The sequence below is a fragment of the Microtus pennsylvanicus genome, chromosome 4, assembly GCF_037038515.1.
Source record: "Microtus pennsylvanicus isolate mMicPen1 chromosome 4, mMicPen1.hap1, whole genome shotgun sequence".
NCBI classification, from domain to species: Eukaryota; Metazoa; Chordata; class Mammalia; order Rodentia; family Cricetidae; genus Microtus; species Microtus pennsylvanicus.
In genome coordinates this window covers 43,173,076-43,196,212 of record NC_134582.1, presented here as the reverse complement: position 1 = coordinate 43,196,212, position 23,137 = coordinate 43,173,076, and the positions used below count along the sequence as shown (strand labels likewise).

General features: G+C 41.6%; 1 protein-coding gene across 2 annotated transcripts in view; it reads right to left on the bottom strand.

The window, feature by feature from the left end:
• Nr3c1 (nuclear receptor subfamily 3 group C member 1) overlaps positions 1-21,855 on the bottom strand; it is a 122,759-nt gene extending 100,904 nt beyond the window's left edge. The window contains exon 1 of one of the 2 annotated variants that reach the window (XM_075968776.1): positions 21,599-21,855. The gene's annotated coding sequence lies outside the window, so the exon portion shown is untranslated. The remainder of the gene's footprint in view (positions 1-21,598) is intronic. The other variant, XM_075968773.1, reaches the window with a different exon arrangement.
• Between the last annotated feature and the right edge of the window lie 1,282 nt (positions 21,856-23,137).

Here is a 23,137-nt window from a genome sequence, read left to right as displayed (position 1 = left end):
GGACAGACACAGGTAAGAGGGCAGTTTAACACATGGACAGACACAAGTAAGAGGGCAGTTTAACACATGGACAGGCACGTATGGACTTCTTAGGAGGTGGCAGACTCTATATGTTCTTCATGTTACATTATAAAATGCTACAAAGGACATTTGCTACATTTTGTAAAATAGTATCAATACTAATTTTCTCTATCCTCTTGTTTAATTTTCATTTGAAACAACCCACAGTTTACACACTTGAGTGGGTTTGGGCCAGTCATTTAGCTTTTCAGTTTGTAGAATGTAATGTCTATCCATATATCTCAAAGGAAGTAGGAGATTGTGAACTTCAAGAATTTTTCAGAAAAGAGGAGAGGAATACGTATTTTTTGCATTATCAGAAAGTTACAATAAAAGTTAGAATTACCTTTACCCCTTTTCATTCATGTCCCAGATGGCCAGTGCAAAGGACTATAAAGTTTTAGTCAAATTTTAACACAAGGCAACTTAGCTTTGTGTTACAGATAGCTGTACAAGCTTATAAAAGCTGCTTGTTAACCGTTCAGAGATTTTGTTAGTTACTAATCATGGCCATTATTAAAAATAATTTATAAACATACAACTAAACATTTCAACAGCAATGTTAATAAATTCCCAGGCGTGACTTTCTGTTTCACTATTATTTAATATGGTGTAGTGCAATGGACATCTTCTGGCATGTTATAACATATGGACACCCTAGTCTCTGCATTCAAAAGTGTTACTTTGGTAGTTTAAAATTAACCATGGTGAAGTTTTTGCACCATAGAAATTAGACAAACTATAAACCAGATCTTTGTGTGTTTTTTGATATCCAGACTTCAGTGCTATGGGATATTTTGATAATGAAGATGAAATTTCAAGTTGTGTTTTTATGAATAAATAATTTTCCAGTACTTAAAAACCATTATCTAGTTCATATTCCCAGATGGATTTGACTCTCATATATATATATATATCTTTATTCCTTCACTATTAGCGCTTTCACCAGTACAAAAATATCAGCCAATGACCAGGTTAGAAGATAACAGTATCTGTTTTGCTGAACTGAATATTAATCAAATATTTATTGATAGTCTAACTTCTCCAAGAAGTTGTATTGATTGTGTTGATAGGTTGGCTATCAACACAAGCCAGAGAGAGATTATTGAAATGATTCTTTGAAAATCAGTTGGCCATATAGAAGTAACTTTTCAAGACTATTCTACATTTATGTTTTATAAATTGTGCCATATATGTCCCTTATGGAATGATTTTATGTAAGTAGATTTCACTCTCTCACCTAAATAGCAATGGAAATGACGACAGATCAGGATAGTTAAAATAGAGACACCTTTGGAAGATGAAAAGATGACAAGCAGTCACTGTAAAAGAAACACCTGGTCGGGCAATGGCAGTACACACCTTTAATCCCAGCATTTGGAAGGCAGGGGCAGGAGGATCCACAAGTTTGAGGCCAGCCTGGTCTACAGAGTGAATTCCAGGACAGCGAGGGCTACACAGAGAAACCTGTCTTGGGAGGAGGTGAAAGAAAAGAAACATCTGGATGGGAATGGAGGCAGGGAGGAACTCAGAGGAGTTGGGAAAGGGGAAACTATAATTAGAATATATTATATGAAAAAAATCTATTTTTAAGAAAAGGAACAGACTTAGAGGAATATTTTATGCTGAAGAGTGGAGTGCAGTCCAAGCAGGGTCAATGGTGGATAGGGCAGGAAAGGAGTCCAAAGGAGGGGTGTAATAAGAAAGCAATATTGGGAGTTCTAGGGCTTCAGAATATCTCTGAAACACCGAGAAAGACTTGTTTCCTAGCTGTCGAATTGTCTTAACATATGGGCAGGAAGGGGAAGTGCCAAAATAGGATTCATGTACTTAGACATTTCTTTCTCATCTAGAAACTAATTCATTTCTGCATGTACGGAGGAATTATTAGTTCGTCCTTATGATTTAATCCCATCTCGAATCTATGCTAGGTTGTTTTCTATCACTGGCCTTTTTGAATTATAAAGTCTCAGCTTCCCTGGAACACACAGATAGTGCTGCAACTTTTAATATTACTTTTACTTTGTTCCGTTTCTCTTAACTGTGGCACAAGACAAACAACAGCCATGCCAGAAGCCACACGGTTGAATCAGCTTACAGTCATCTGCAAACTTCCATCTGGCTGTCATGGTGCTCCCTGGTCCACTCATTATAACTAAAATACACTCCACACTATAAATCTTTTGTTTTCGTTTTAGCAATATGTAGGGAAATTTATTAATTTCTGTGGTATTTTAAAACGTAGTATTTCACAAAAGAGCTGACTCTGCTCATTCACCCTCCTTAAGATCATAGTGACCCGAGAAAGAGCCTCACTTACTTACTATCAAGAGCAGGCACTTTGAAGATTCCCTTTGCATATGTTAATTTGTTTGCTTCAGTTTTCCGATAGTTAAATACTTTGTAGGTGGCTTCAGTGGATCACAGGATATTAGTAGGAGGTCAGAGCAGAGTGTAGCATAGGAGTAGAGTACTTTTCTATCGTGTATAGGACCAACGTGTAATCCTTAACAATGAATAATTAAATTTCTTTTCAGCTAATCTAATAGAAGGGGTTTTCTCAGCTAATTTCCTCTCCCATTCCTGATTGTTTTCATTCCTGCAACTGTATATACCTTCAGGAAAGTAACAATTATTAAATATTAAGCCTTAGCTTAAGGGGCATAAAAATGATTATGGGTTCAATTATATGTTCCCCAAACCAAAACATGTAATTACTCATCAATTAAGAAGATTACTGTACAATCCCCAGTCTAGAGGAGATAGAGATGGAGAGTGACAAGCCCTTACCCACATGGTGGAGTTGTAGGAATGTGGCAGTAGCGACAAAGGCACTATAATATGACCAAGAAGTCACCTGAGTATCAGAGGTAGACAAGCTAGTGTGAACACAGAAATGGTGGCCAGGTAGGGTTGCCTGCAGGTATCACTGATCTGAGTGATAAATCGCGTTTAAGTGATTTGGCTATTTCTCAAGGAGAGGCACTAACGCTAGAAGATTGCCGTTATTATTCCATGAGGGCATTTTAAAATACATTTATAAGACATCCAACTATTAAAGCAAGTTTCTTGGTTCCCTTAAAGTTCCCTTTCAGACACAGCTACATGTGAGCCAGAGGCTCACGTCATGTCAAACAGCTTGAATTCTTTTAGCTTTAATTTTCCTATTTTGGTTTTATTCTTAGAAAAAGATTTTCTCCCTGGTGGATGGTGACACCTATATTAATATGTCCTACCATGTTCTCACATATCCTCACATACCCCAACATGTCCTAACATGTCGTGAAAATTCTCCTCTCTAGCAATGACCTCCATTGTGCTCTTGTCAAAAGAGGCTGTGTTGCTTTAGTTGGGCCACATGAACCGATAACCATGACCAAGGGATATTCGGCGTGTGCACTCTGCATGGCAAGCCCTTAATCAGGTACTAATGCCCGAGGAGCTAGTGGGAGGGAGGGAGGAGGTGGGTGAGGGAGAGGACAGAGACACAGGGACAGAAACAGAGAGAAGTGCCTCATATTTACTGGGGCTTTTAAAATGGGAATAAAATTGGTGCTGGACATGCAGAAATCTACAGCTGTCCAACTTTGCAGTTAGAGTTATTTATCAGAATTTAACAAGGATATAAACATCACACTTAACATTTTACCTAAAATGTTTGTTGCAATGGAAAGAACCCTGAAAACTAAGCAGAGCTGCCACACGTGCTCTTGGTTTCACTTCCTGACGTTAATAGGAATCAGATGTTCATTTGTGTTTTGAAAGTTCAGATAGTACACAAATGAATTGACAATTGCTTTAGAGAAAGAATGCCTCCATTTAACTGGGCCCTTTTCAAGTGATGTAGTGATGTTTTAAGCTAGCATTCTAGTCTTCCATGGAAGGAATTTGTCTTGATTGACTGTGGTTTCAACAAACATGAGGGGTGCTGCTCTGAGCCTCTGCCTGCCATTCTGCTTTCTGTCTTGACAAGCTGAGTGCCATGCAAATCTCTCCAGCCCTGGCACTAGACAGGCAGGAAGCCAGAGCCAGTAATAGAAGCAGGAGGCAGTCTGTGAATACTTGCTGATTAATTTTAGCTCCATAGGCTTGATGGGTTTTCCATCCCTATAATTACCATCAGCAAATAGTTATTGAATGATGTCCAGCGTATTTTTATTCTCCTTTCTTTGGTCCTAATTTTCCTTTTCTATTTTACCTCTCAGTGTGAGTTCATCACACGTATTTCTGTTCATCAGACCCAGACTTTCCCGTGATCAGTAGGTAGGGACTCAGTTATATTCCTTCTATAAGATTATTTATATAACATTATCTGACTGTCTATAATACCTATCATCTATCTATCTATCTATCTATCTATCTATCTATCTATCTATCTATCTATCTATCTCCTATCACTTAGCTACCTGTATAAATTACCTTGGTTATGAAATGGCTCAAATACTCTCTGGAAGTGGTAGAAGAATAAATTACATGTGTGGGAAGATAAGATAGATGACTGAAGAGCTATTCTGTGCTGGCTGCTGTATTAGTAGATCCATATCTGCTTTATAAGTTGGTCTTTTTTTTTATTAGAAACAGGGTTGTAAGTTCTTACCGGACTTGATCCGTGGAGGAAATAGAGAGCAGAGAGTTAGGATTGTAACATATGTCAAAAGACCTTCTAGACGGGAGGTGATGCTTACCTCTGTGTTTATGGCATTAGAATGATGAACTGTGAGACCATTTCTTTCTTAAAGTTTTTAAAGTAGTAGGTACTAGAAAATGGTTGTGATAAGAGCCCAGACATGTACAGGGGAATGATGCATGACGGTGGTCCCATCTTACAGATATAATTAGTATGCAAGAGTTAGCACATCCTTGAGTCTTTTGTCTGGTCATGGATTCATGCACGTATAACCCCATAGTGTTTGTATTAACTAAAAAAGTATTATTGTGTGTCTATGTGTATGGATAATGTGTTAGTTTAGGTCATGGTGTGTGTGTGTGTGTACAACTCTGTGAAATGGTTCTCTCCTTTCGTATTTATGTGGGTGGATTCAGGATATTGATCTTAGGTCACCAGACTTGCTTGGCAAGAATGTTTATCTGATTAGTCTCTTTTTCTTTTAAATAAAAGTAGGGATTTATTGTATCTATTTTTTTAAACTTCATTAAATGTCTTAGGTTTTTTATGTCACAGTTTCTATGTTATTATAAATTATAATGCAATATTACTGTATGGTTAAATTATTTCCAATTTTTCACCATCGTAAGCCATGTTAAGATAAATAATCTTGCATTTATACTTCTATATCATCATGCAAGTACTTTTGTAGTAAAGAACTGGGATGTGGCTCATGCAATGGCTAAGTACCCAATGTGTCACACTGATAGAAATGCTTGTCCATTCCAGCTTATTTTTCTTGCTCTCATCTTTCTTTGGGTATTCTTGAAAAATCCAGTTAGAGCTATGAATGGCTATACAGAACAACTGCTACCTGGACATCCCTGTATCTATTCAGGCCTTTTTTGGATCCATCCTTGTGTTAAAAATAAGGTCAATAAGATTAGTTTATTGAACTGGGAAAAGAAACCCACAAGGGATCATTTAGGGGCAGCATAATGGTTCTACTGAGCAGACTTCAGCTTCTCTGAACATTAGTGCAGAGATGGGCACAGGGCAAGGGCAAATGAACCATTCTTCTAGGCATTCTGGGACTACTTAAAAGCTTATCTTAAAAAAACAAATAAAACAAAAATAAAAACAAAAGGTAGCATGCAAGCTTGGAACAACTGGAGTCTACCACTTAGAGGTACCTTTGGAATAAAGTAGGAAAAGAGAGAAGAGAAACGAAAATCTGGTGATAAGATTCTCATTATCTCGTGTGAGTATCTGTGTCCTAAGTCTAGACTGCTCTGGACTTGACTGTCACACACTGCAGTAAGTAACAGTAACATGCCTCCCCTTTCCTTCTTCCCCTCTTCCTTCTTTCTTCTTCCCTTTTTCTTTATTTATTTTTTTTCTTTTTGCTCCAGTCAATTGGAGTTAGATCTCTAACTTTTGCCCCTAAAAGAACACTGGTTGTGGAACCAATGGTGAAGAACACAAGAATGCCACTCCCCCACTGGAGCAGAGAAGCAGCCCAAGGTTGCTGGGCATGTAAGATGACCTCAAGTTGGACTAGAGTTTCCTCTTAATGATTAATTAGGTGAGATGGGTAAACTCCTTATTTAGAACACGTGCCTGGTGCCGCTTCCACTCTGAAGTTCATTTTCTGATTCTGACTCCATTTGCCTCACAGCTCTACTTTCAAAAAGAAATGCTGTAGAAAATGCTCCTCCATGAGAGGTATGTTTTAAAAGAAAAAAAAGAAGCAAAAGCATGGTGACCCATGCCAATGGATTATTTAGCTTCACAGTAAAACCCTTAAGTTATTACTCTGCTTTGTGTATCTTTCCAGGATTATATTTTACTGCTTTGTTTAAAGAAGACTTGATATGACTTAACTTGCACTTTATCTGTAGATATGATCTACTGGAATTATACAATAAAATATTAACATTTGTTTACCTCAAACCAAAGCCTGAAAGCTCTGCTGATGTGAAAATCAATACCGGAGTTTAATTCTATCTGTAATCTCTATGCAAACCCTATTCATATTTTGTTTACATAAACTTTACATTTCTTTATATTTGTAACAGAAGCATATGGTATGGCTGATAAGGTAGCTGTAATCATTCAACATTTATTTGTTTATGAATAGCTCCAACTCCATCTGAAGTAGACCTCAGACTATGTATCTTAGCAGGCACGTATCCTTGACAAATCATTTAACTTCTCTGGGCTTTTGTTTTCTTATCTGAGGAACAATGAAACAAGAGTGTTTGCTTTAAAAGATACTTGTACCGAATAAATAAGATATTCCCTTCAAAGCCTCTAGCACTTACTGGCACTGAGCAGTGCAGAGCAAAGCAACTGTTATTCCTACCAAGTGTGAGATGACCAACCCCACATACTCCAGATAAAGTATATGTGTGCACGACATCAACTTCCTTTGCACGAAGCGCTATCTTCTTCCTAACACTGACTGCAGTGTGAGGCTATTGAATACCTGCTGAGGAGTCTGTAAAAAAAAAAATCCAAGCACTGGCTGGGAATTTTAATTTTCCCTTTATGATTTCCCAAGCCTATCACAACTACAGAGTCTGTAAGTCTATAAGCCACACAAGTTTTGTATTTCTGCAGATTGATCGTTATGAAACCTAGGAAGACTATAGATTTCACTATCCAACCGAGAATGGTCAAATAAAGACAGGTTTTTAAAAGCACACAAGTTCATCATGTGCTCTTTAATCAGAAAAACCCTACAGTTAAAGGACATAAAGGCACAGGGAAACGAAATGATTTGTCTGAAGTCTCACTGACTTGCAAAAGACCAAGAATGAGCATGAAAACATTCTGATTCCTGGCCAAGGTTCACTCAGGATACATAATGATCCACCTTCAGAGATCACTGTTGACCTAGTATGAAGTTATAGTCTTGTTTACGTTCATCAGCATCCTCAAAAGGCCCTTTAACTGCAAGATCCAGGTTTGTACAGTGGAACAGACACTGCGTTGGACTTCAGGCCAGGGTTTTGTGCCTTTTCACCTCTCCCCTCCACTGCATAAGAGGTCACCTTTTCTCCTTGTGACAGTTTCTCTTTCTCTGCTCCTTGGGTTTCTGGATTTTTCCTCCTCGTTGTTCTTATGGTTCTTTTTTGTTTTTTTGTTTGCTTGTTTGTTTTCGAAACAGGCTTTCTCTGTGTATCTCTGGCTGTCCTGGAACTCACTCTGTAAATCAGGCTGGCCTCGAACTCACAGAGATCTGCCTGCCTCTGCCTCTCAAGTGCTGAGATTAAAGGCCTGTGCACTACCACCACCCAGCTTGTTTTTAACTCATATAGAGTTATTGCCCTTCTGTATCTTTGGCAGTTGTCTTTGGGGCTTTCAGTGAATCCCAAAAGCTACAAATGTTTGGGTCCATTCTATAAATTGCTACTCTAAAACTTAACAGGAACACCACTTGAGTGGTTGGTGTAGCACACTGCTTAACAAATGACAACAGAAACATAAATTTGGTACAGATGCACATTTGTGTGTGTGTGTATGGTATATGTGTGTACATATTTGTGCAGGTGAATGTGTGCATACACACATGTGTGTGCATGCATGTGGAGCCGAGAGGTCAACACTGAGTGACTTCCTTATGCTTTTGAGAAACGGTTTCTTACTGAACATGGAGCTGGTCAATTCAGCCCCAGTGAGCCTCCTGTTTCTTTCCCAGTGCTGGGATTGCAGGCTCCAAGCCCAGTTCTTTTACATGGGTTTTGGGGGGTTAAACTGTTGCTTCCCCATGCTTAGCAAGCAAGCACTTTACCTACTGGGCAATCCCCCATGCTCCAAGACACCACTATTTCTCTGAGTACTTTTGATCTGTGATTTGTTGAGTTCACAGATTCACAACTTGGATACAGAGGACCAACTGTAATGATGCCCCTCTCCTTACCTATGGCTGCAAAGCTTTGGCTAGCATCCCATGAGTTTCTCTTATTAGTTTTTATGAAGGCACTGAAGATGAAGCCCCTGTTCTTAAGACTCTCTCAGAATAGAAAAGTCAGGGAAACAGAAAGGAGGAGCTAACAAAGGATGTGGTAGGAGCCCTCGGGTGGGAGGTGAAGACAGAGGAGATGGATGAGCTGCACATCTCCTGACAGATGGGCACCCACAACTGCAACCTGAAGCTAAAGGTAGGAACGCTCATGTTGATGGGCAGAAGAGCAGCAACAGCACTGGCTTGGGTGAGAGAAAAACTTAAGAACCGCGCTCCCCATGCTCCTCGGGTATGACCTTCTGGCTGCCTCGGCTTCCTCAACAGCTATAAAGTCTGGATTCCCTGTCACGCTGTTGCGACCAGTCAATGAGATTTATGCTTGCTGATATTAGCAGGGCATTTGGCACTAACTTGTTAAAGTAATGGTCGTAGTATTACTAGTTTGCCTTCACCAAAACTGTCCCTTCCTTCCTTCCTTCCTTCCTTCCTTCCTTCCTTCCTTCCTTCCTTCCTTCCTTCCTTCCTTCCTTCCTTCCTGGGGACATATTTATAATCTGCTCTGCTTTTCTGATCTCTCAGCTCCCCCCTCCCCAATATCACAATCTGGGTTTATATTTTAAGACCAATTAGAATTTGTGCTAGGAAGCCTTCCCTAACCTGGCAGTCTCTTCTGAAACAAACACAGTCACAGGGTATCTTCCATCCCTCAGAGTCCAAGACCACAGAGACAGAGGGGAAATAGAGGACGGAGAGAGAAAGCTGGAAGATGAAGAGAACTGTCTCTGGCTAGCCTTGAGCTGCCTCCGATCCACACTGCTTCTGTCTTAGCTACTACTTGTGCTGGAATTGAACTCGAGGCCTTACACATGCTAAGTCGGTGTTCTACCAGTGAGCTGTTCTCCCAGCTACAGGGGGCTTTAATGATATTTACCTCCAAAGGCATTAACTTGCCCCCCTAGTTTGAGCTCCTTTCTCCTCAGGAGGTAGAGAAACTTTGAGGGCCTTGGCTAGTCTCCATCACCATCACCACAGAAATGCAAAGGCCAGCTCTGGGGGAGGAAGGAGTCAGTTCACTTTGAGCTCCCAATGTTTTTATAATGCTTCTGTCACAGCCAGGTCAGCATCAGGATAGTTCACAGGTATCCCTGTGTGTTTGTCCCTTTTTTTATTTTTGAGAATCAGTTTCAAGTCGCTTTTCTAAGTCACAGTATTAATAAGTCTCACCCCACAGTTTTTGTTTTCTTCTAGAAACAACATAGTGGTTAAGCAACTGGCTCTGGGGTGAGACAGCCTGGGCTTGAGTCTCTTTCTGTTACTTGTTGTCATGTGACCTTCACCCGTTTCTCCATGTCTGAGCGCCTCGGATCCCTTTCCTGGTAAAATGGGGAGGACAGAATGCCTGCCTGGAGGTATAGTCAGGATCCAGTCTGGTCCCCAGTGTGGAGCGCGTACAGCACAGCCTTCTAAACTGTGTTTCCTCTTGGCCCTTCCCGTGGTTTCAGATGAGGTCACAAAAACTCTGCTGCAATCAAAGATTTCCAAATGCTCAAAGATCAAAAATTCAAAATTAAGTTCGCAATGACTGTGAGGTGTTTCTCCCAGCACCACCCCCATTGGATCATGTGACTTCACTACAGCCCTGCTTCTGAACACAGCACACAGAAGGCCAACGATCCTGCCTCAAACACCCTGACTGAAGATGTGAGACTACAGTACATTAGACATCAGATTGTTTTTATTATCCAAGTTTTCACTTCTTGTAGTAACACAATCACCTAGTTAGAGAAAACAAAGACTTTTAATATTTTCCTGCCATAATTTTTCAGCATGTAAACATCCAAATCAGTATAATTTAGGGTTGTATTTTGGTTTTTCAACTTGCTATTTGAATTATTTGCTTGGATTTCACAGTATCCAATGAGTTTCAGGTTGGAATTAGGACAGAATTCCCATCAGTTTCTGAAGAGGTATTAAACATACATTGTGCTACATATTTATGCAAAACAGTGCTCCCAGTACCAATGATTATAAAATCCAAATATTGATCAGCTCTGAAAATCAGAGATGTTCTACAGCTGACAGCACCAAATATTCAGTCAACTAAGATTGGATTATTTATGTAAAAAGAAGCACATTCGTCTAATTAGAATGCAAATATGTTTTCTTTAATAAATTACAAGATTATATGTATACAGGGAATTGGGAATATTTCTTTATGATTTTTATATCTACAAATGTTTAATCTGTACACATATTTTATATATCTGGGATTGTGCGAATTTGGGAAAAATATAAGCAGCCCTGACTTAGATTAGTGTTAGCTCTCAATCATCTGGGTCATTCTTGCCCATAGGACTCCTGTATTCTCCTAAACTGTAGAGATGATATGTACTAGGAAGAAATAAATGCATATTCTCACAGGGCAGATGGCATGGTCACAGGCAAGGCTAGAAAGGTCAAGGTAGGGAGCTGAAGTGGTTACCAATGGTCAGTCCTGCCTCTTTGTTAGCTGCCAATGCCTGAGTTTCCCTTCCGCCTTCCTGTCAACAATGCGATGCTCTCCTCAGGTCCCTGCATTTCTCCCCGAGCCTGCCACCAGCATTCCAAGGCCATCCCTGCTTTGCTTTGAATTTTTAGGCTACTTTTTTCCATGATATTTATTGAGCTCTTCATTTTTCTCTGCTCCCTGCCTTGCCCTCCCTGCTTCAATCCTCCCCCAAGGTCTCCATGCTCCCAATTTACTCAGGAGATCTTGGTTTTTTATACTTTATACTTCCCATGTTGATTATATCTATGCAAGTCTCTCTTATTGTCCATAGTGTTGTCTAAGTTCTCTGGGATTGTGCTTTGTAGGCTGGCTTTCTTTGCTTTATGTTTAAAAACCACCTATGATTGAGTACATGTGATAATGCTACTTTTAAACACTGATTTCCATTCAAATCACCAGAGTTTGCTCAAACTGCAGCTCTCAGCTCTCCAAGCCCCTCCTCAGGGCAGAGTCCAGGAATCTTTATCTGAAGCACTGGGATTTACTATCTAAGAACATGCCCGAGAGATCAGGCCAGGCCACAGAAGCTCTTCAGTCACTGTGACCCAATCATCTGTCTCATCGTCCCACCCTCATCTGTAAAACAGCTCTGAATGTGAAGCCATTTTTGCCTTCAGAACCAGAAGAGAGAAGAAACCAACCCTTTCCATAGACTAAATTAATTCACAACTAGCAGAGGTCTTTGTGCCTTCCTGACGTTGCCTTTCTTAAGTTGCAGCTTCATCTTTAGCTTGATGTCTTAAGATACGATTAAATCAAAACAATAAAACAACTTTTTAGTTTAACAAAACAATTTTTAAAGAACAAAATTGGGAGAGTTCAGACTTCCCAACTTTAAAACTTACTACAAAGCTACATGGATCCAAACAAGGCTGCATGAGGACATGCCTTTAGATGATGGGACAGAACTGAGAGTCCGGAAATGTCTTGGCTCATCTGGTTTTGATGAAAATGCCAAGACAGCCAACCTTTCTCAACAAATGGTGCTAAGAGAACTGGACAGACACATGCAAAATAGAATATAAAGAACTGTTGCTAGTCAACAATAAAAAGACAACACATATTTTAAAAGGGCAAATGACTTACATAGAGTTGTCTAAAGAAGACATACAAATGAGTAATAAACATATAAAAGATGTTAAAATATGCTCAACCTTATTAGCTGTGAATGGGTACAAGAGATATTCCTCTGTATCCACTAGGTTAGGAGTATTTTTAGAACAGGAACATGATGTTTTGGTGAGGATGTGGAGAAAATGGAATTCTCCCACAGTGGTAATAGAGTTTCAAAATGGATTCAGTCTTGTGACAAACAGGTTGCCAGGTCCCTCAAAAAGTTAAACCTAAAATTACTGTATGATTTTTAAAAAGTTTGTTGAGGAGTTCAAGAGACTCTCCAAAACAATATGGGTCACTGTCACTGCCCTTGGTTGCTTTCCAGAACTTGAAGATAAAACCTTATTACTAAAGACACACACATGTCATAAACAGGGCTTGGAGGAATTGAGCTGGATCTGACCTGGAAGTCTCTTCCCTGACAATTGGCTCTCACAGTATAAGGTGCTACACAAGCTGCTGAGGAAGAAGAGCAATTAATAGTCCTACCTAGACCTAGAGCCTACAAACCACAATGGCCAGATATCTCCAAGGGTACAATAGCGGCATTTATATATTGGGCAAACCAACAGCTGTTTAATTTGACTCAATGGTGGCTCAATAGGAGGGAATTTATATCTGGTATTATAAACTTATCCAGCTATGCGTGGTTGGTGAGGTCATGGACCCCAGAGGATAATCTTGTGCTGCCACTTTCCTAGCCACTATAATTTCTAACTGCATCCTAAATATGTATTCCTACATCCACAAGTATAGCTTTCACGTCTCATAAGAAATCTACTTTTGCAGCAGATGGAAAGTATTACAGTTAACTAAAACTGCTCAAAAAACACAGAAAAACTGATTATGGGGTGCCAATCTCATTTGGCACATCTATAATATAACCCTCTACCGAAGGTTCAAGGAATATCATGAAGGAGGAGGGTGTAAAGATTTTAAGAGCCCAGGGGCCCAAGATATCTGCTATGATATAGCATCTTTCATACACGACAGGGAAGTTGCATTATAGTGGTATATTATTTGTGTTTAAATAAATAAAGCTTTCCTGAAGAGCAGAGGGCAAAGCAATCACACTAATTGGCCATATAGGCAAGGGAGTGGTGGCACACGCCCTTAATCCCAAGATTTGGGAGGCAGAGGCAGACGGATCTCTGACTTCAAGGCTACCCTGGGCTACACAAAATCAATCCAGAAACTGATCCAGGTGGTGGTGGTTCACATCTCTAATCCCGGCACTAGGGAGGTGGAGACAGGAGTGATATGGCTGGGCAGAGAGAGAACTGTAAAGGGGAAGAGACAGGAACTCAGTGGAGTGTGGAATCTGAGGATTCATGGAGACAGGATCTCGCCCTTTCGGTCTGAAGATTTGGTAGAGGTAAAAGGTCTCACTAGTGGTTGGCTGCTTTTCTTTTCTGACCTTCAGATTGTACCCCAATATCTGTCTCTGGGTTTTATTATTTGTGCTACACTGCATCTTTCAAATCTCAGAATTATGGTTACTCGAACAAGATCTGCACAATGACAAATACCAGTAGACATGCCAGCACAGATGGGGTGGGGGACTCTCACATGCCCACACCATTCCCAGATGAAGAGCTACGGGCAATTAATGGCCACCGAGAGAGGGGGAATTAGTCTTCTCCAGGGACAAGGCCCCTGGTAGGTTAGCCAATCCCAAGTGGTCAGCCCTCAATACAGAAACATACCAGCAATGCTAAATGAACTCAACAAAAAGTTATATGTATGCATCTTAGGTGTTCTGTTGTTGTGCAAACACCATGACCAAAAAACACGTCAGGGAGGAAAGGATTTATTTGACTTAAATTTCCACATTTCTGTTCATCATTGAAGAAAGTCAGAACAGGAACTCAAGCAGGACAGGAACCGGAGGGCAGGAACTGAGACAGAGGCCATGGAGGAGTGCTACTCACTGGCTTTCTCCCTACGTCTTTCTCAGCCTGCTTTCTTATAGAACCTAAGACCACCAGCCCAGGAGTGGCACTACCCACAATTGGCTGGGTCTTCCTCCATCAGTCAGTAATTAGAAAAATGGCTTATAGCTGGATCTTATGGAGGCATTTTTCTTAGCTGAGGTTCCCTTCTTTCAGATAACTCTAGTTTGTGCCAAGTTGATATAAGACTAGCCAGCACAGTATGTATGTAGTATGTATGTATGCATGCATGTGTATATATGCAATAATAATTAAAGAAGCCATTAATCTGAGAGTGGGAACATTGAGAAAGAGTTGGGAGGGAGGGAGGGAGGGGTGGAAACGATGCACATACCAAACTCATGTAGAAAAGTTTCAAAAAAATTTAAAGAAAAATATACAAAAGAAGTCTCTTGTGTGAAGTTAAACCTTTCCACAAAACACTTTGTTCTTGGTTGTTCACAGTGATGTCAATCATACTAGCCAAATGGTTATGACTTAAATGTCTGTCAGGTGATGAGTGGGAAAAAATAAAACACCTGGTTCACGCAGCAGATGCTCTAGATCCACAGATATGAGCGATGTGCTGACCAGAGCACGCAGCAACAAATCTTTAACATGTTGTTCTAATTCAGTGGTTCTCAGTTTGTGGGTTGTTTCCCCTCTGAGGGCCAAGTGACCTTTTCACAGGGGTCACATATCAGATTTTCTACATATCAGATATCTGTGATTCATAACAGCAGCAAAATTACAATTATGAAGTAACAACAAAATAAATTTATGGTTGGGGGTCACTATAACACGAGGAACTGTATTAAACTATCATAGCATCAGGGAGGTTGAGAACCACTGTTCTCAGTGGATGAAGCCACAGACTGAATGATTCCAGTTACCTTCCAGCACTTGATGGGGGAACTATAGAATTTGGGAATTCCTCTTTTTGTCCCCATGCAGTGCTAGGTGTGTGCATACTGGGCAAGTCCTCTACCACTGAACTGCAAACCCAGCTGTCTGGGAATGCCTTTGCTAGTGAGAAGGCTCTGGCCACTATGGAGGTGGATAGCGTTGTAACCAAAGGACATTCAGAGCTGACGATCTGCTGGAAACCTTTCCTAGCAGAGATGGCTGTATTGGGTTATGTCCTCAAGACATTAGGAAAAGATTTATCTGCCTTTTCCCCACACCCTCCCCTCCACTGATCGAATTTCTTTCTGTGAGATGCCATGTCACACCGGTTAAATGCCTAACTCTGGTTTGCACTATATGTGTCCAGTTCTTTTCTCTACTACTCACTAGTTTTGTGTTCTGAAGTTACACAATCTCTTGCTTTCTATATGAAGAGGATTTAGCTATACTTTCTACTTAATAGACTTATTTTCAGGTTTAAACCAAGTAATCACCTAGATGGACTTATACTCTGCTTGTTAAAACTAATAATAATAAATATTAACCACTGTGGCTGCTGGTACTGTTTTTCTTTGGATGTTATTTATGGTGTATTTGACAAAATGGACTGCGCACATTTGGCATTTCTATTCATCATTGGAAATTACTTGAGCAAAGTACAATGCTACACATATCTATCTATCTATACATGAAGTGTCATAATAAAGCTCCACACACTACTTATCAAGTAAATTAAAGAGGGTTTTACCCTAGGGTATGAGTCACTCGAACTTCGAGTATAAGTCTGGCAGAGAACAAGGACAGTATGTTGACAGGTTGAGGTTTCTGGTCCTGCTAAGCTGTGTATGAAAATCACAGCCCTGACAAATTCACCAAAGTCACAATTGTTAGCTTGTGAAGCCCCTGCAGCCTTATCCTTCCCTAAAAATGCCATCTCTTGGACTTTAGGAGGAGATGTCACAAAGAAAGGGAAGAAAGGCCCCTGAGGCCATATAGTGGAAGGTGTGGGCCTGATCTCAAGAGCTATGTTTTCTCCACGAAGTCACACCCTAAAATGCTTCGCGAACTTCTTTCTGTTCCTATGTGAAACTGAAGCGGTTCTGTGACCCCAGGGTTCCCCCTGGTTGGCTCCTGTCTGTCTTTCAGGTTTCTGTACAACCCTCCTTTGACTTTCTGTGCTCCCATCCAGGAATTGGCAAACCACAGCCAAGTTTTTTGAAGTTTTATTGGGACATAGCAACCCCATATGTTTGTATATCTCAGGTGGTTGCTTTCACACTGCAATGGCAAAGGCAGGCCATACAGACAAAACCCATGTGGCCCACAATGTGAGCACATGGTAACAGTTAATGAAACCTGGGAAATGAGATCTGGTTGGGGGTCCAAGAAGAAGGAATAGCTTTGTTTATCAGCGAAGAATGTTTGTCATAAAAGAAAAGCTATGTGTACGGGGGCAGGGGCACTGAAGTCCTCAATGCCCCAACCATCCTGACTATCCCCACGCCCATCAAAGATCCTTGGAACACACTCCTGCAAAACTTATGACTTTGGGGCACACACTTCGTAAAACATTGACTACACTACTTAGGTTTGGTATTTTGATCAAGGTGACTTTTATATTTTTGAATGCTCTTACACCTACATGCTGTAGACTTTCTCCTACCACAGTGCCTAAAGAACATGCAATAGAAAGCAAATGACTCTCAATCATTTGGTGTTGTACCCAAGACACTTCTTAGTCATAAGTAATTGTGATATATGTAGCACTGTCCTATCTAATGTTTTTTGAGGAGGGAAGCATACGTTATTAATGTTATAGATGAGAAAATAAGAAAAAGAGAAGTGTTGTAACTTGCCCAATGTGTGCAATAATTAATAATGAGTTCTTGATCTAGAGTTAAATAGCAGTTCTGACAACAGAGCACTAATTGATTTGCCTTGGTAATGTATCTGCTTCATATGGTGACGTTAACACCTCATCTTTGAATGGAAGTTTACAGTTTATTAAATAGATGAGAGAATCCTCATTTTCCAGACAAATAAATCGAAGGATGAAAAGCTAAGCAATTTGCTGATATCATGGAAGCATTTGTAAGGCAGAAGACTATCAGGGGTTGTCTCACTCTCCACTCTTCCTATCACAAACAGGAGGTGAAGTTGAGCTGCACGCAATGTCTTTGCCACAGAACATCCATGATTCTAGAACCCATTGAGTGTTAGATCAGAACACACTATCAAAGATGCCCTAGACTGCACATGTACCATATCTGTCAATCACATGTATACAATCCTCTAAGCGAGAAATTCTCATCTTAAGGGAAGAAAAGGAAATATAATAATAATAAACATTAGAGACAATCTTACTATTAACCAGAGGACAATTAGGTAATCATGCTTGGTTGCAAACACCTTTACCTGATGAGTCAACTCTCTAGCCTAGGGTTTCGAATACTACTTAGCGATTCCCGGGTAGCCATCACCAACAGCTGTGTGTGCCTTGACTCATCCAACTGCTCGCTTTCATAAAGAAGTGGGGAGGCGTGATGGTTAGTGTTAATAGTCAAGCTTCCTGGAACCGGATGGCTTGGGAGAGTGGTTCCTGGGCATGTCTGTGGGGGATTATCTTGATGACATTATTAGATATGGGAAGACCTATTTTTTTAAGTTGGATCAACAATATTTTTTATATTTATTTATAATTTTTTATTTTTATTATGTTTTTTAAAAAGAAAACAACTATCTTTTTTCATTTTACATGCTAATCCCACTTCTCACTCCCTCTCCTCCTCCTATTCTGTCTACCTACCCCCTATCCCACCCCCCATCCACTCCTCAGAGAGGGTAAGGCACATTGCTTTGGGGAAAGTGCAAGCCATCCCTACTACATCTAGGCTGAGCAAGGTATCATCCAAAGAGAATAGGATCCCCAAAAGCCAGTACATGCAGTAGGGGTAAATCCCAGTGCCACTGCAGTGGCCACAGTCTGCCCCAGCCATGCAACTGTCACCCACATTCAGAGGGACTAGTTTGGTCCTATGCTTGTTTCTATGGCAAGACCTATCTTAATTGTGGCTAAGGTCCTTCCCTTGGCAGGGGATCTCAGATTGCCTAAGTGAAGAATGGAGACTGAGTGCTGTGTGTGGTCGTCATTGTTCTCTGTTCTTGATTAGCGTCGTGCTGACTTCCCCTCTAGGACGGACTGCCTGGAACTGTGAGCCAAAGCAAGTCCTTTCTCCTTCAGGTTGCTTATGTCACAGTTGCAGGAAAGAAACTAAGAGGACAGGAGGAGAACGTTTGATCGCCTCCTGTCTTCATAAGGTGTACTGTTTGGTTCCTTTAGAATAGAAGACAGGAAACAGTTAAAATGTGGTTTAGGATGACAGAGTGTCAGGACCAGGCAAGAACTATGGCTCAAGAGTTTCTGGGGAACAAATGAGACCAAATCCTTGCTCAGCGCTGTCATTTGTATCTCCTTTCCAATAGGGCTTAGGACCTTCCAGGGAAAGACTGCAATCCTCCTCGCTGACACATTGCGAATCATTGTAGGGAAAACTGGGGTGCTCCCAAGAGGACGGGAGGGGGAAAGGAGCACGCCACAGCCACAGAAAAGATCTAAAGTAGCAGCACAATTCCTGTAAGGGGGGTTGACGTCAGCTGGGGATGGGATGGCAGTCTCCAGGCTGAGACTAGAGCTCGTTTGGACCCAGCTACCCTGGGAGCATTTGATGATGGGCTAGATGAGATAGTGGCACTTCGGGGCTCACACAGCTTTTCAGTGGGATGCTCAGAGTGGCCTCCAGGAATGAGACTTAGCTTTGAGTAATAGATTAGCTGTCCCAGAGGTGGGAATGTTGGCAGCAAAGGCAAGTGGAACTTTGTTGAGACACTGGAGTGGGGCCATAGTCCAGGAGTAGCGAGGGATGATCTAAGGAGGGTCTGCCCTGGGCCAACAGAGCCCCTGAGATGGAGCACACTTGCCTCCTGAGGGCAGCACCATGTGAGCTGTCTCACTCTTCTGACCAGGGAGGTGACAAGAGGCTCTAGCTTAGACATTCAGCACACATCCTGAACTCACCAGCTTGGGTCCTGCAGGACTTCCTGGTAGTGGTGACTGTGGTCACATCAGAGATGGGGACAGACTTCTGGTCCTGAGTGCTGTCTTAGTGGGACCCTGCGAGCCTGGGCCTGTGGACTCCCGCTTTGGTGGGGACACTCAACGGAATTATTTCTAGCCACATGTTAGCACCCCTGGGCATTTCCAGAAATACTTAAGGGAAAAGAATTCATTAAAGGCTGAGGTGACACAGGGACACACATAGCTGGTGAAGTGCGAGGTGTTTGGAAGAGATTATGTAAACAGCTGTGGCCAGAGGTTATTAAAAGCATATGATTCTCCATGGGTTCAAGGCTTGTCTTTAAATAATTGGACTTTCTGTGGCTCCTAGGTTTAACAATACCAAGGGGCTGCCCTAAGAGGACTTCCTTTTTCTCAGAGTCAAGGGATCCCACAGCCAGTGCTGACTGCAGACAGTTTGGTGGCTGCGGCTCTGGGGATGTTCGCCATCTACCGTCATTGACTATGGCATCTCTTGTGCATATTTCGCCTTTCCTTTCTCCCATGTGAGCTGCAATGGCAGATGTAGGATACGGGGATTCACTGGAGATGACAAATGACTGGCAGTAGCTGGATTTAGTTTCTGTGGAAGGAAGGGGCCGTGGGTCCACTAACGCCTTAGCAGAAAGGTTAACTGTGAAAGGTCACTGAAGGGTGACGGGGAGCTTCCCGGAATCTGTTAATAATATAACTCAAAGGTGGCACAAGTGACTCATGCCAATATTAATAAGCCTCGAGCCATTTGGCAACTAGATCAGAGCTTTATTCAACACATCCTTTGGAGGGAGGCAGAGGGGAAACCATCACTGCTGACATAGCAGATATGTGGAGGATGGAGCCTGTGTACCCATTTCTCATGCAGAAGCTGGTGAACCAGCAGGAAATAGAAATGTCATCTTACTTACCTTGTGCAGGCTAAATAAAGCCATGCCCAAGAAAGATCTCAGCCCTGACTAGTATTCTGAGATAACAAATACCCAGACAAGGACTTAAAGATCAACTAAATGATCTTATCTGAAAGCCTGCCCTGTCTTCAGTCTCTTCATCACCGAGCCTCTGCTGTTTGCTGAAGATACTTGGGGATGCTTGGGGATGCCAATGATATTCCTGGAGTCATGAAAACCGTTTTTTTTTTTTTTAAAGAATTTAGGTATTGAGGGGATTTGCCAAAATTGGAAGCATATTTCATAGCTTCTCGTAACGTTATGATTTTTAATAAAGTATTCATTGGTTAGCATAATGGGAAGGGAAAACCTTATAATGGGCCTAAAGAAGATGAATGAACTGCTATACATTCTAGAAAGAAGGATCAATAAAATACAGCTAACTGTAATTTCTATGAACTAATTCAGCTACCTGAACCCACTTTAGAGTCTACATGTTTAGAAAAGTATTTGATTGCCTGCTGTTTTTCAGCCCTGTATTAAGGAGCTCACAGTCGAGATGATCCATTTCAGGTATTAGGAAGGTAGTTTGAACTGTCATGAAAAAGGCAATCTCACTTTGAAATCCCATCTCAGCATACACGACTAATAATTTTTCATGAGTTTTCAATGTCATAAAGTAAGAAAAGAATAACTGAAACAAACTTATAAAAAGTTGAAACAAAACAGAATAGTACCCCTTGTTCCCTTTCAGATGATTCCCCCTGCCCTGTTGCCCCCAGTTAGCCAGCTCTCCTGCTGCCTACACTGAGCCTTGCCTCCAGCAAGAGAGATCCTAGGAGAGGCTAAGTGGGACTGAACATAAAACCATCAGAGGTACGGGTACCGCGCTTCACACAGCGCCAAAGCCAGGGCTGTCTCTCCCCCAGCTGCCTTGCTGGTCCCAGCGTCTCCACTCTGCTCTTCAAACTTTCTCTGCCCCTGCCCACCACGCAGGCTTGCACTTGCTGTTCTTTGGGGGTGCGTAGACAGCCACACAGCTTGCTTCTCTATTCAGAGCTTTGTTCAATAGTTTCTCCCCAATTCCTCTCTACTTCTTTGTTTTGTTTTTGTTCCAAGTACTTTTCCCGTAACATCACACAACACACACACACACACACACACACACACACACACACACTGATGTCCTGACAGTCTATATTTCATTGACTGTCTGCATTGCCTACAGTAGCATCCAGTATATACTTGCTGAATAAATGAAACTAAGATACTCAGAACAACACATTTCTTTTTAGATAAGCCCACAAAAAAGGTCTTCACTTCTTAGTTTAAACTGCTCAACGCTCTTCAAAAATCTTGTGATAATTTTTTTTTCAGATGCTCTGACCTCTGTGTGACCCTCGTCTAACTGCACTAGAACTCACATTGTCCAGCTGTAGAAAGGGAATCAAAGTACCCCTTACCTTCCTCCCAGATGCTTTAACGGAGCAGGATCTGAGATGTCTTCCTTGCCAGGAAGACTGTGGAGGATCAGGCTGCAATGGGAACCCCAGGAGGGTAGGAGATGGGCTGTTCTCCTCTCCATTCTTGCACAGAGTAGGCACCCATGCACCGTTTATCAGGGTTCATATCTGCGGGACCCACACTGCACCTGTGCCTGCACCAGTTGTCACGGAAGCCAGCCTCTCCACTGGGCTAACCGCTCTCAGAGCAAAGACCCAAATCTGGCTTCAATGTGACGCAGGCTGCTTTTTCTAGAAGAAGCTAAACTCGCACCACGTTTGATGAGCAAGCTCCCACTGGTGCTTTCTTTCCTTTGAGAACAAAGCAGAGAATTTCACACCAGAGAACATTTCAGATCGGAGGATTCTGTCTCTTGGGTCTAACTTTTTCCTTTTTCAGAGACCCTGACTAATATAGTGACTCTCCGCTTTGGGGTCAGTTTCCTAGCTCTGCTCAGAGATACTGATTCAGCAAATATTCCCCGAGCCAGACCCGAATAGAAACCAAGAGCTGCGCTGTTGTCAAGAGGGATCTACAGAGCAGATAAGGCACAGATGTCCACCCACCTCCTTTTCTACTCGTCTTAGTCCCTTGCTGACTAACCTTCTCTTCCACCCCCACTCATACCCCAGGGCTCCTCTCAGGCTCATGGACATTTTCTGGTTCTACGGGTCCTGAGAATACTGCTAACTCTCCAAGGTCCAACCATTTGGTATCAGAACATCTGTTTTCTCTTTCGCTCTACCGTTTAGAGAAGCGTGTTGTAATTTCCTCAGCAGAAGTGAAAGTGATCAGTGTCTACCCATGGGTCTGTGCAGGCCCTAAAAAGAGCAAGAAGGAACCAGAAAGGAGGTGGGGGGGGCGAGCACGAGAGAGGAGTTAGAGCAAGCCTCACAGCTCTGCCCACTTGGTGGAAAGAAATGAAAATGGTTTCAGACAGTTTTTTTTATCATTGATTATAATTTTCTGTCATCAAAGAGGTGCTTGTAAAATTTTCATTTTGATTTTACACATTTCTTTAAACTGGCACACATTTGTCTGAAGAGAATCTTAAGCAAGGGTGTACAATTTAATTTGTTGATCTGAAAATGAACAAAATAGATGCAAGCCTTTTGCTGCCTCTAAACACAAGGCCCAAGTTAGTGCAGGGACCTGGTCACCATTTAGGTTGCAAACAGGCGTGTCATTTTAAACACATTTGTATATAACAGTTGAGCAGTGAGAGATGCATTACATGGCCAAAGTAATGTGGTGGTGGCCTTCAGAAGTGCCAATCATCCCAAGTCAGTGGGTGTGCATCAGCTTGAGAGCTGAGTCAGTGCTCTTGACATCACGGCCCATCAGAAGGCTCTCACCTAGTCTCTCCAGGTACACAGAATGCTAAACTCAACAAGATCATTCAAATAGACTGGCTTCCAGATCATTCTCCAGGCTGACTAAATGCAGAGCGGTTAAAGACATCAATGATTTACATAAAATATCTGTGGAAACTATATAGA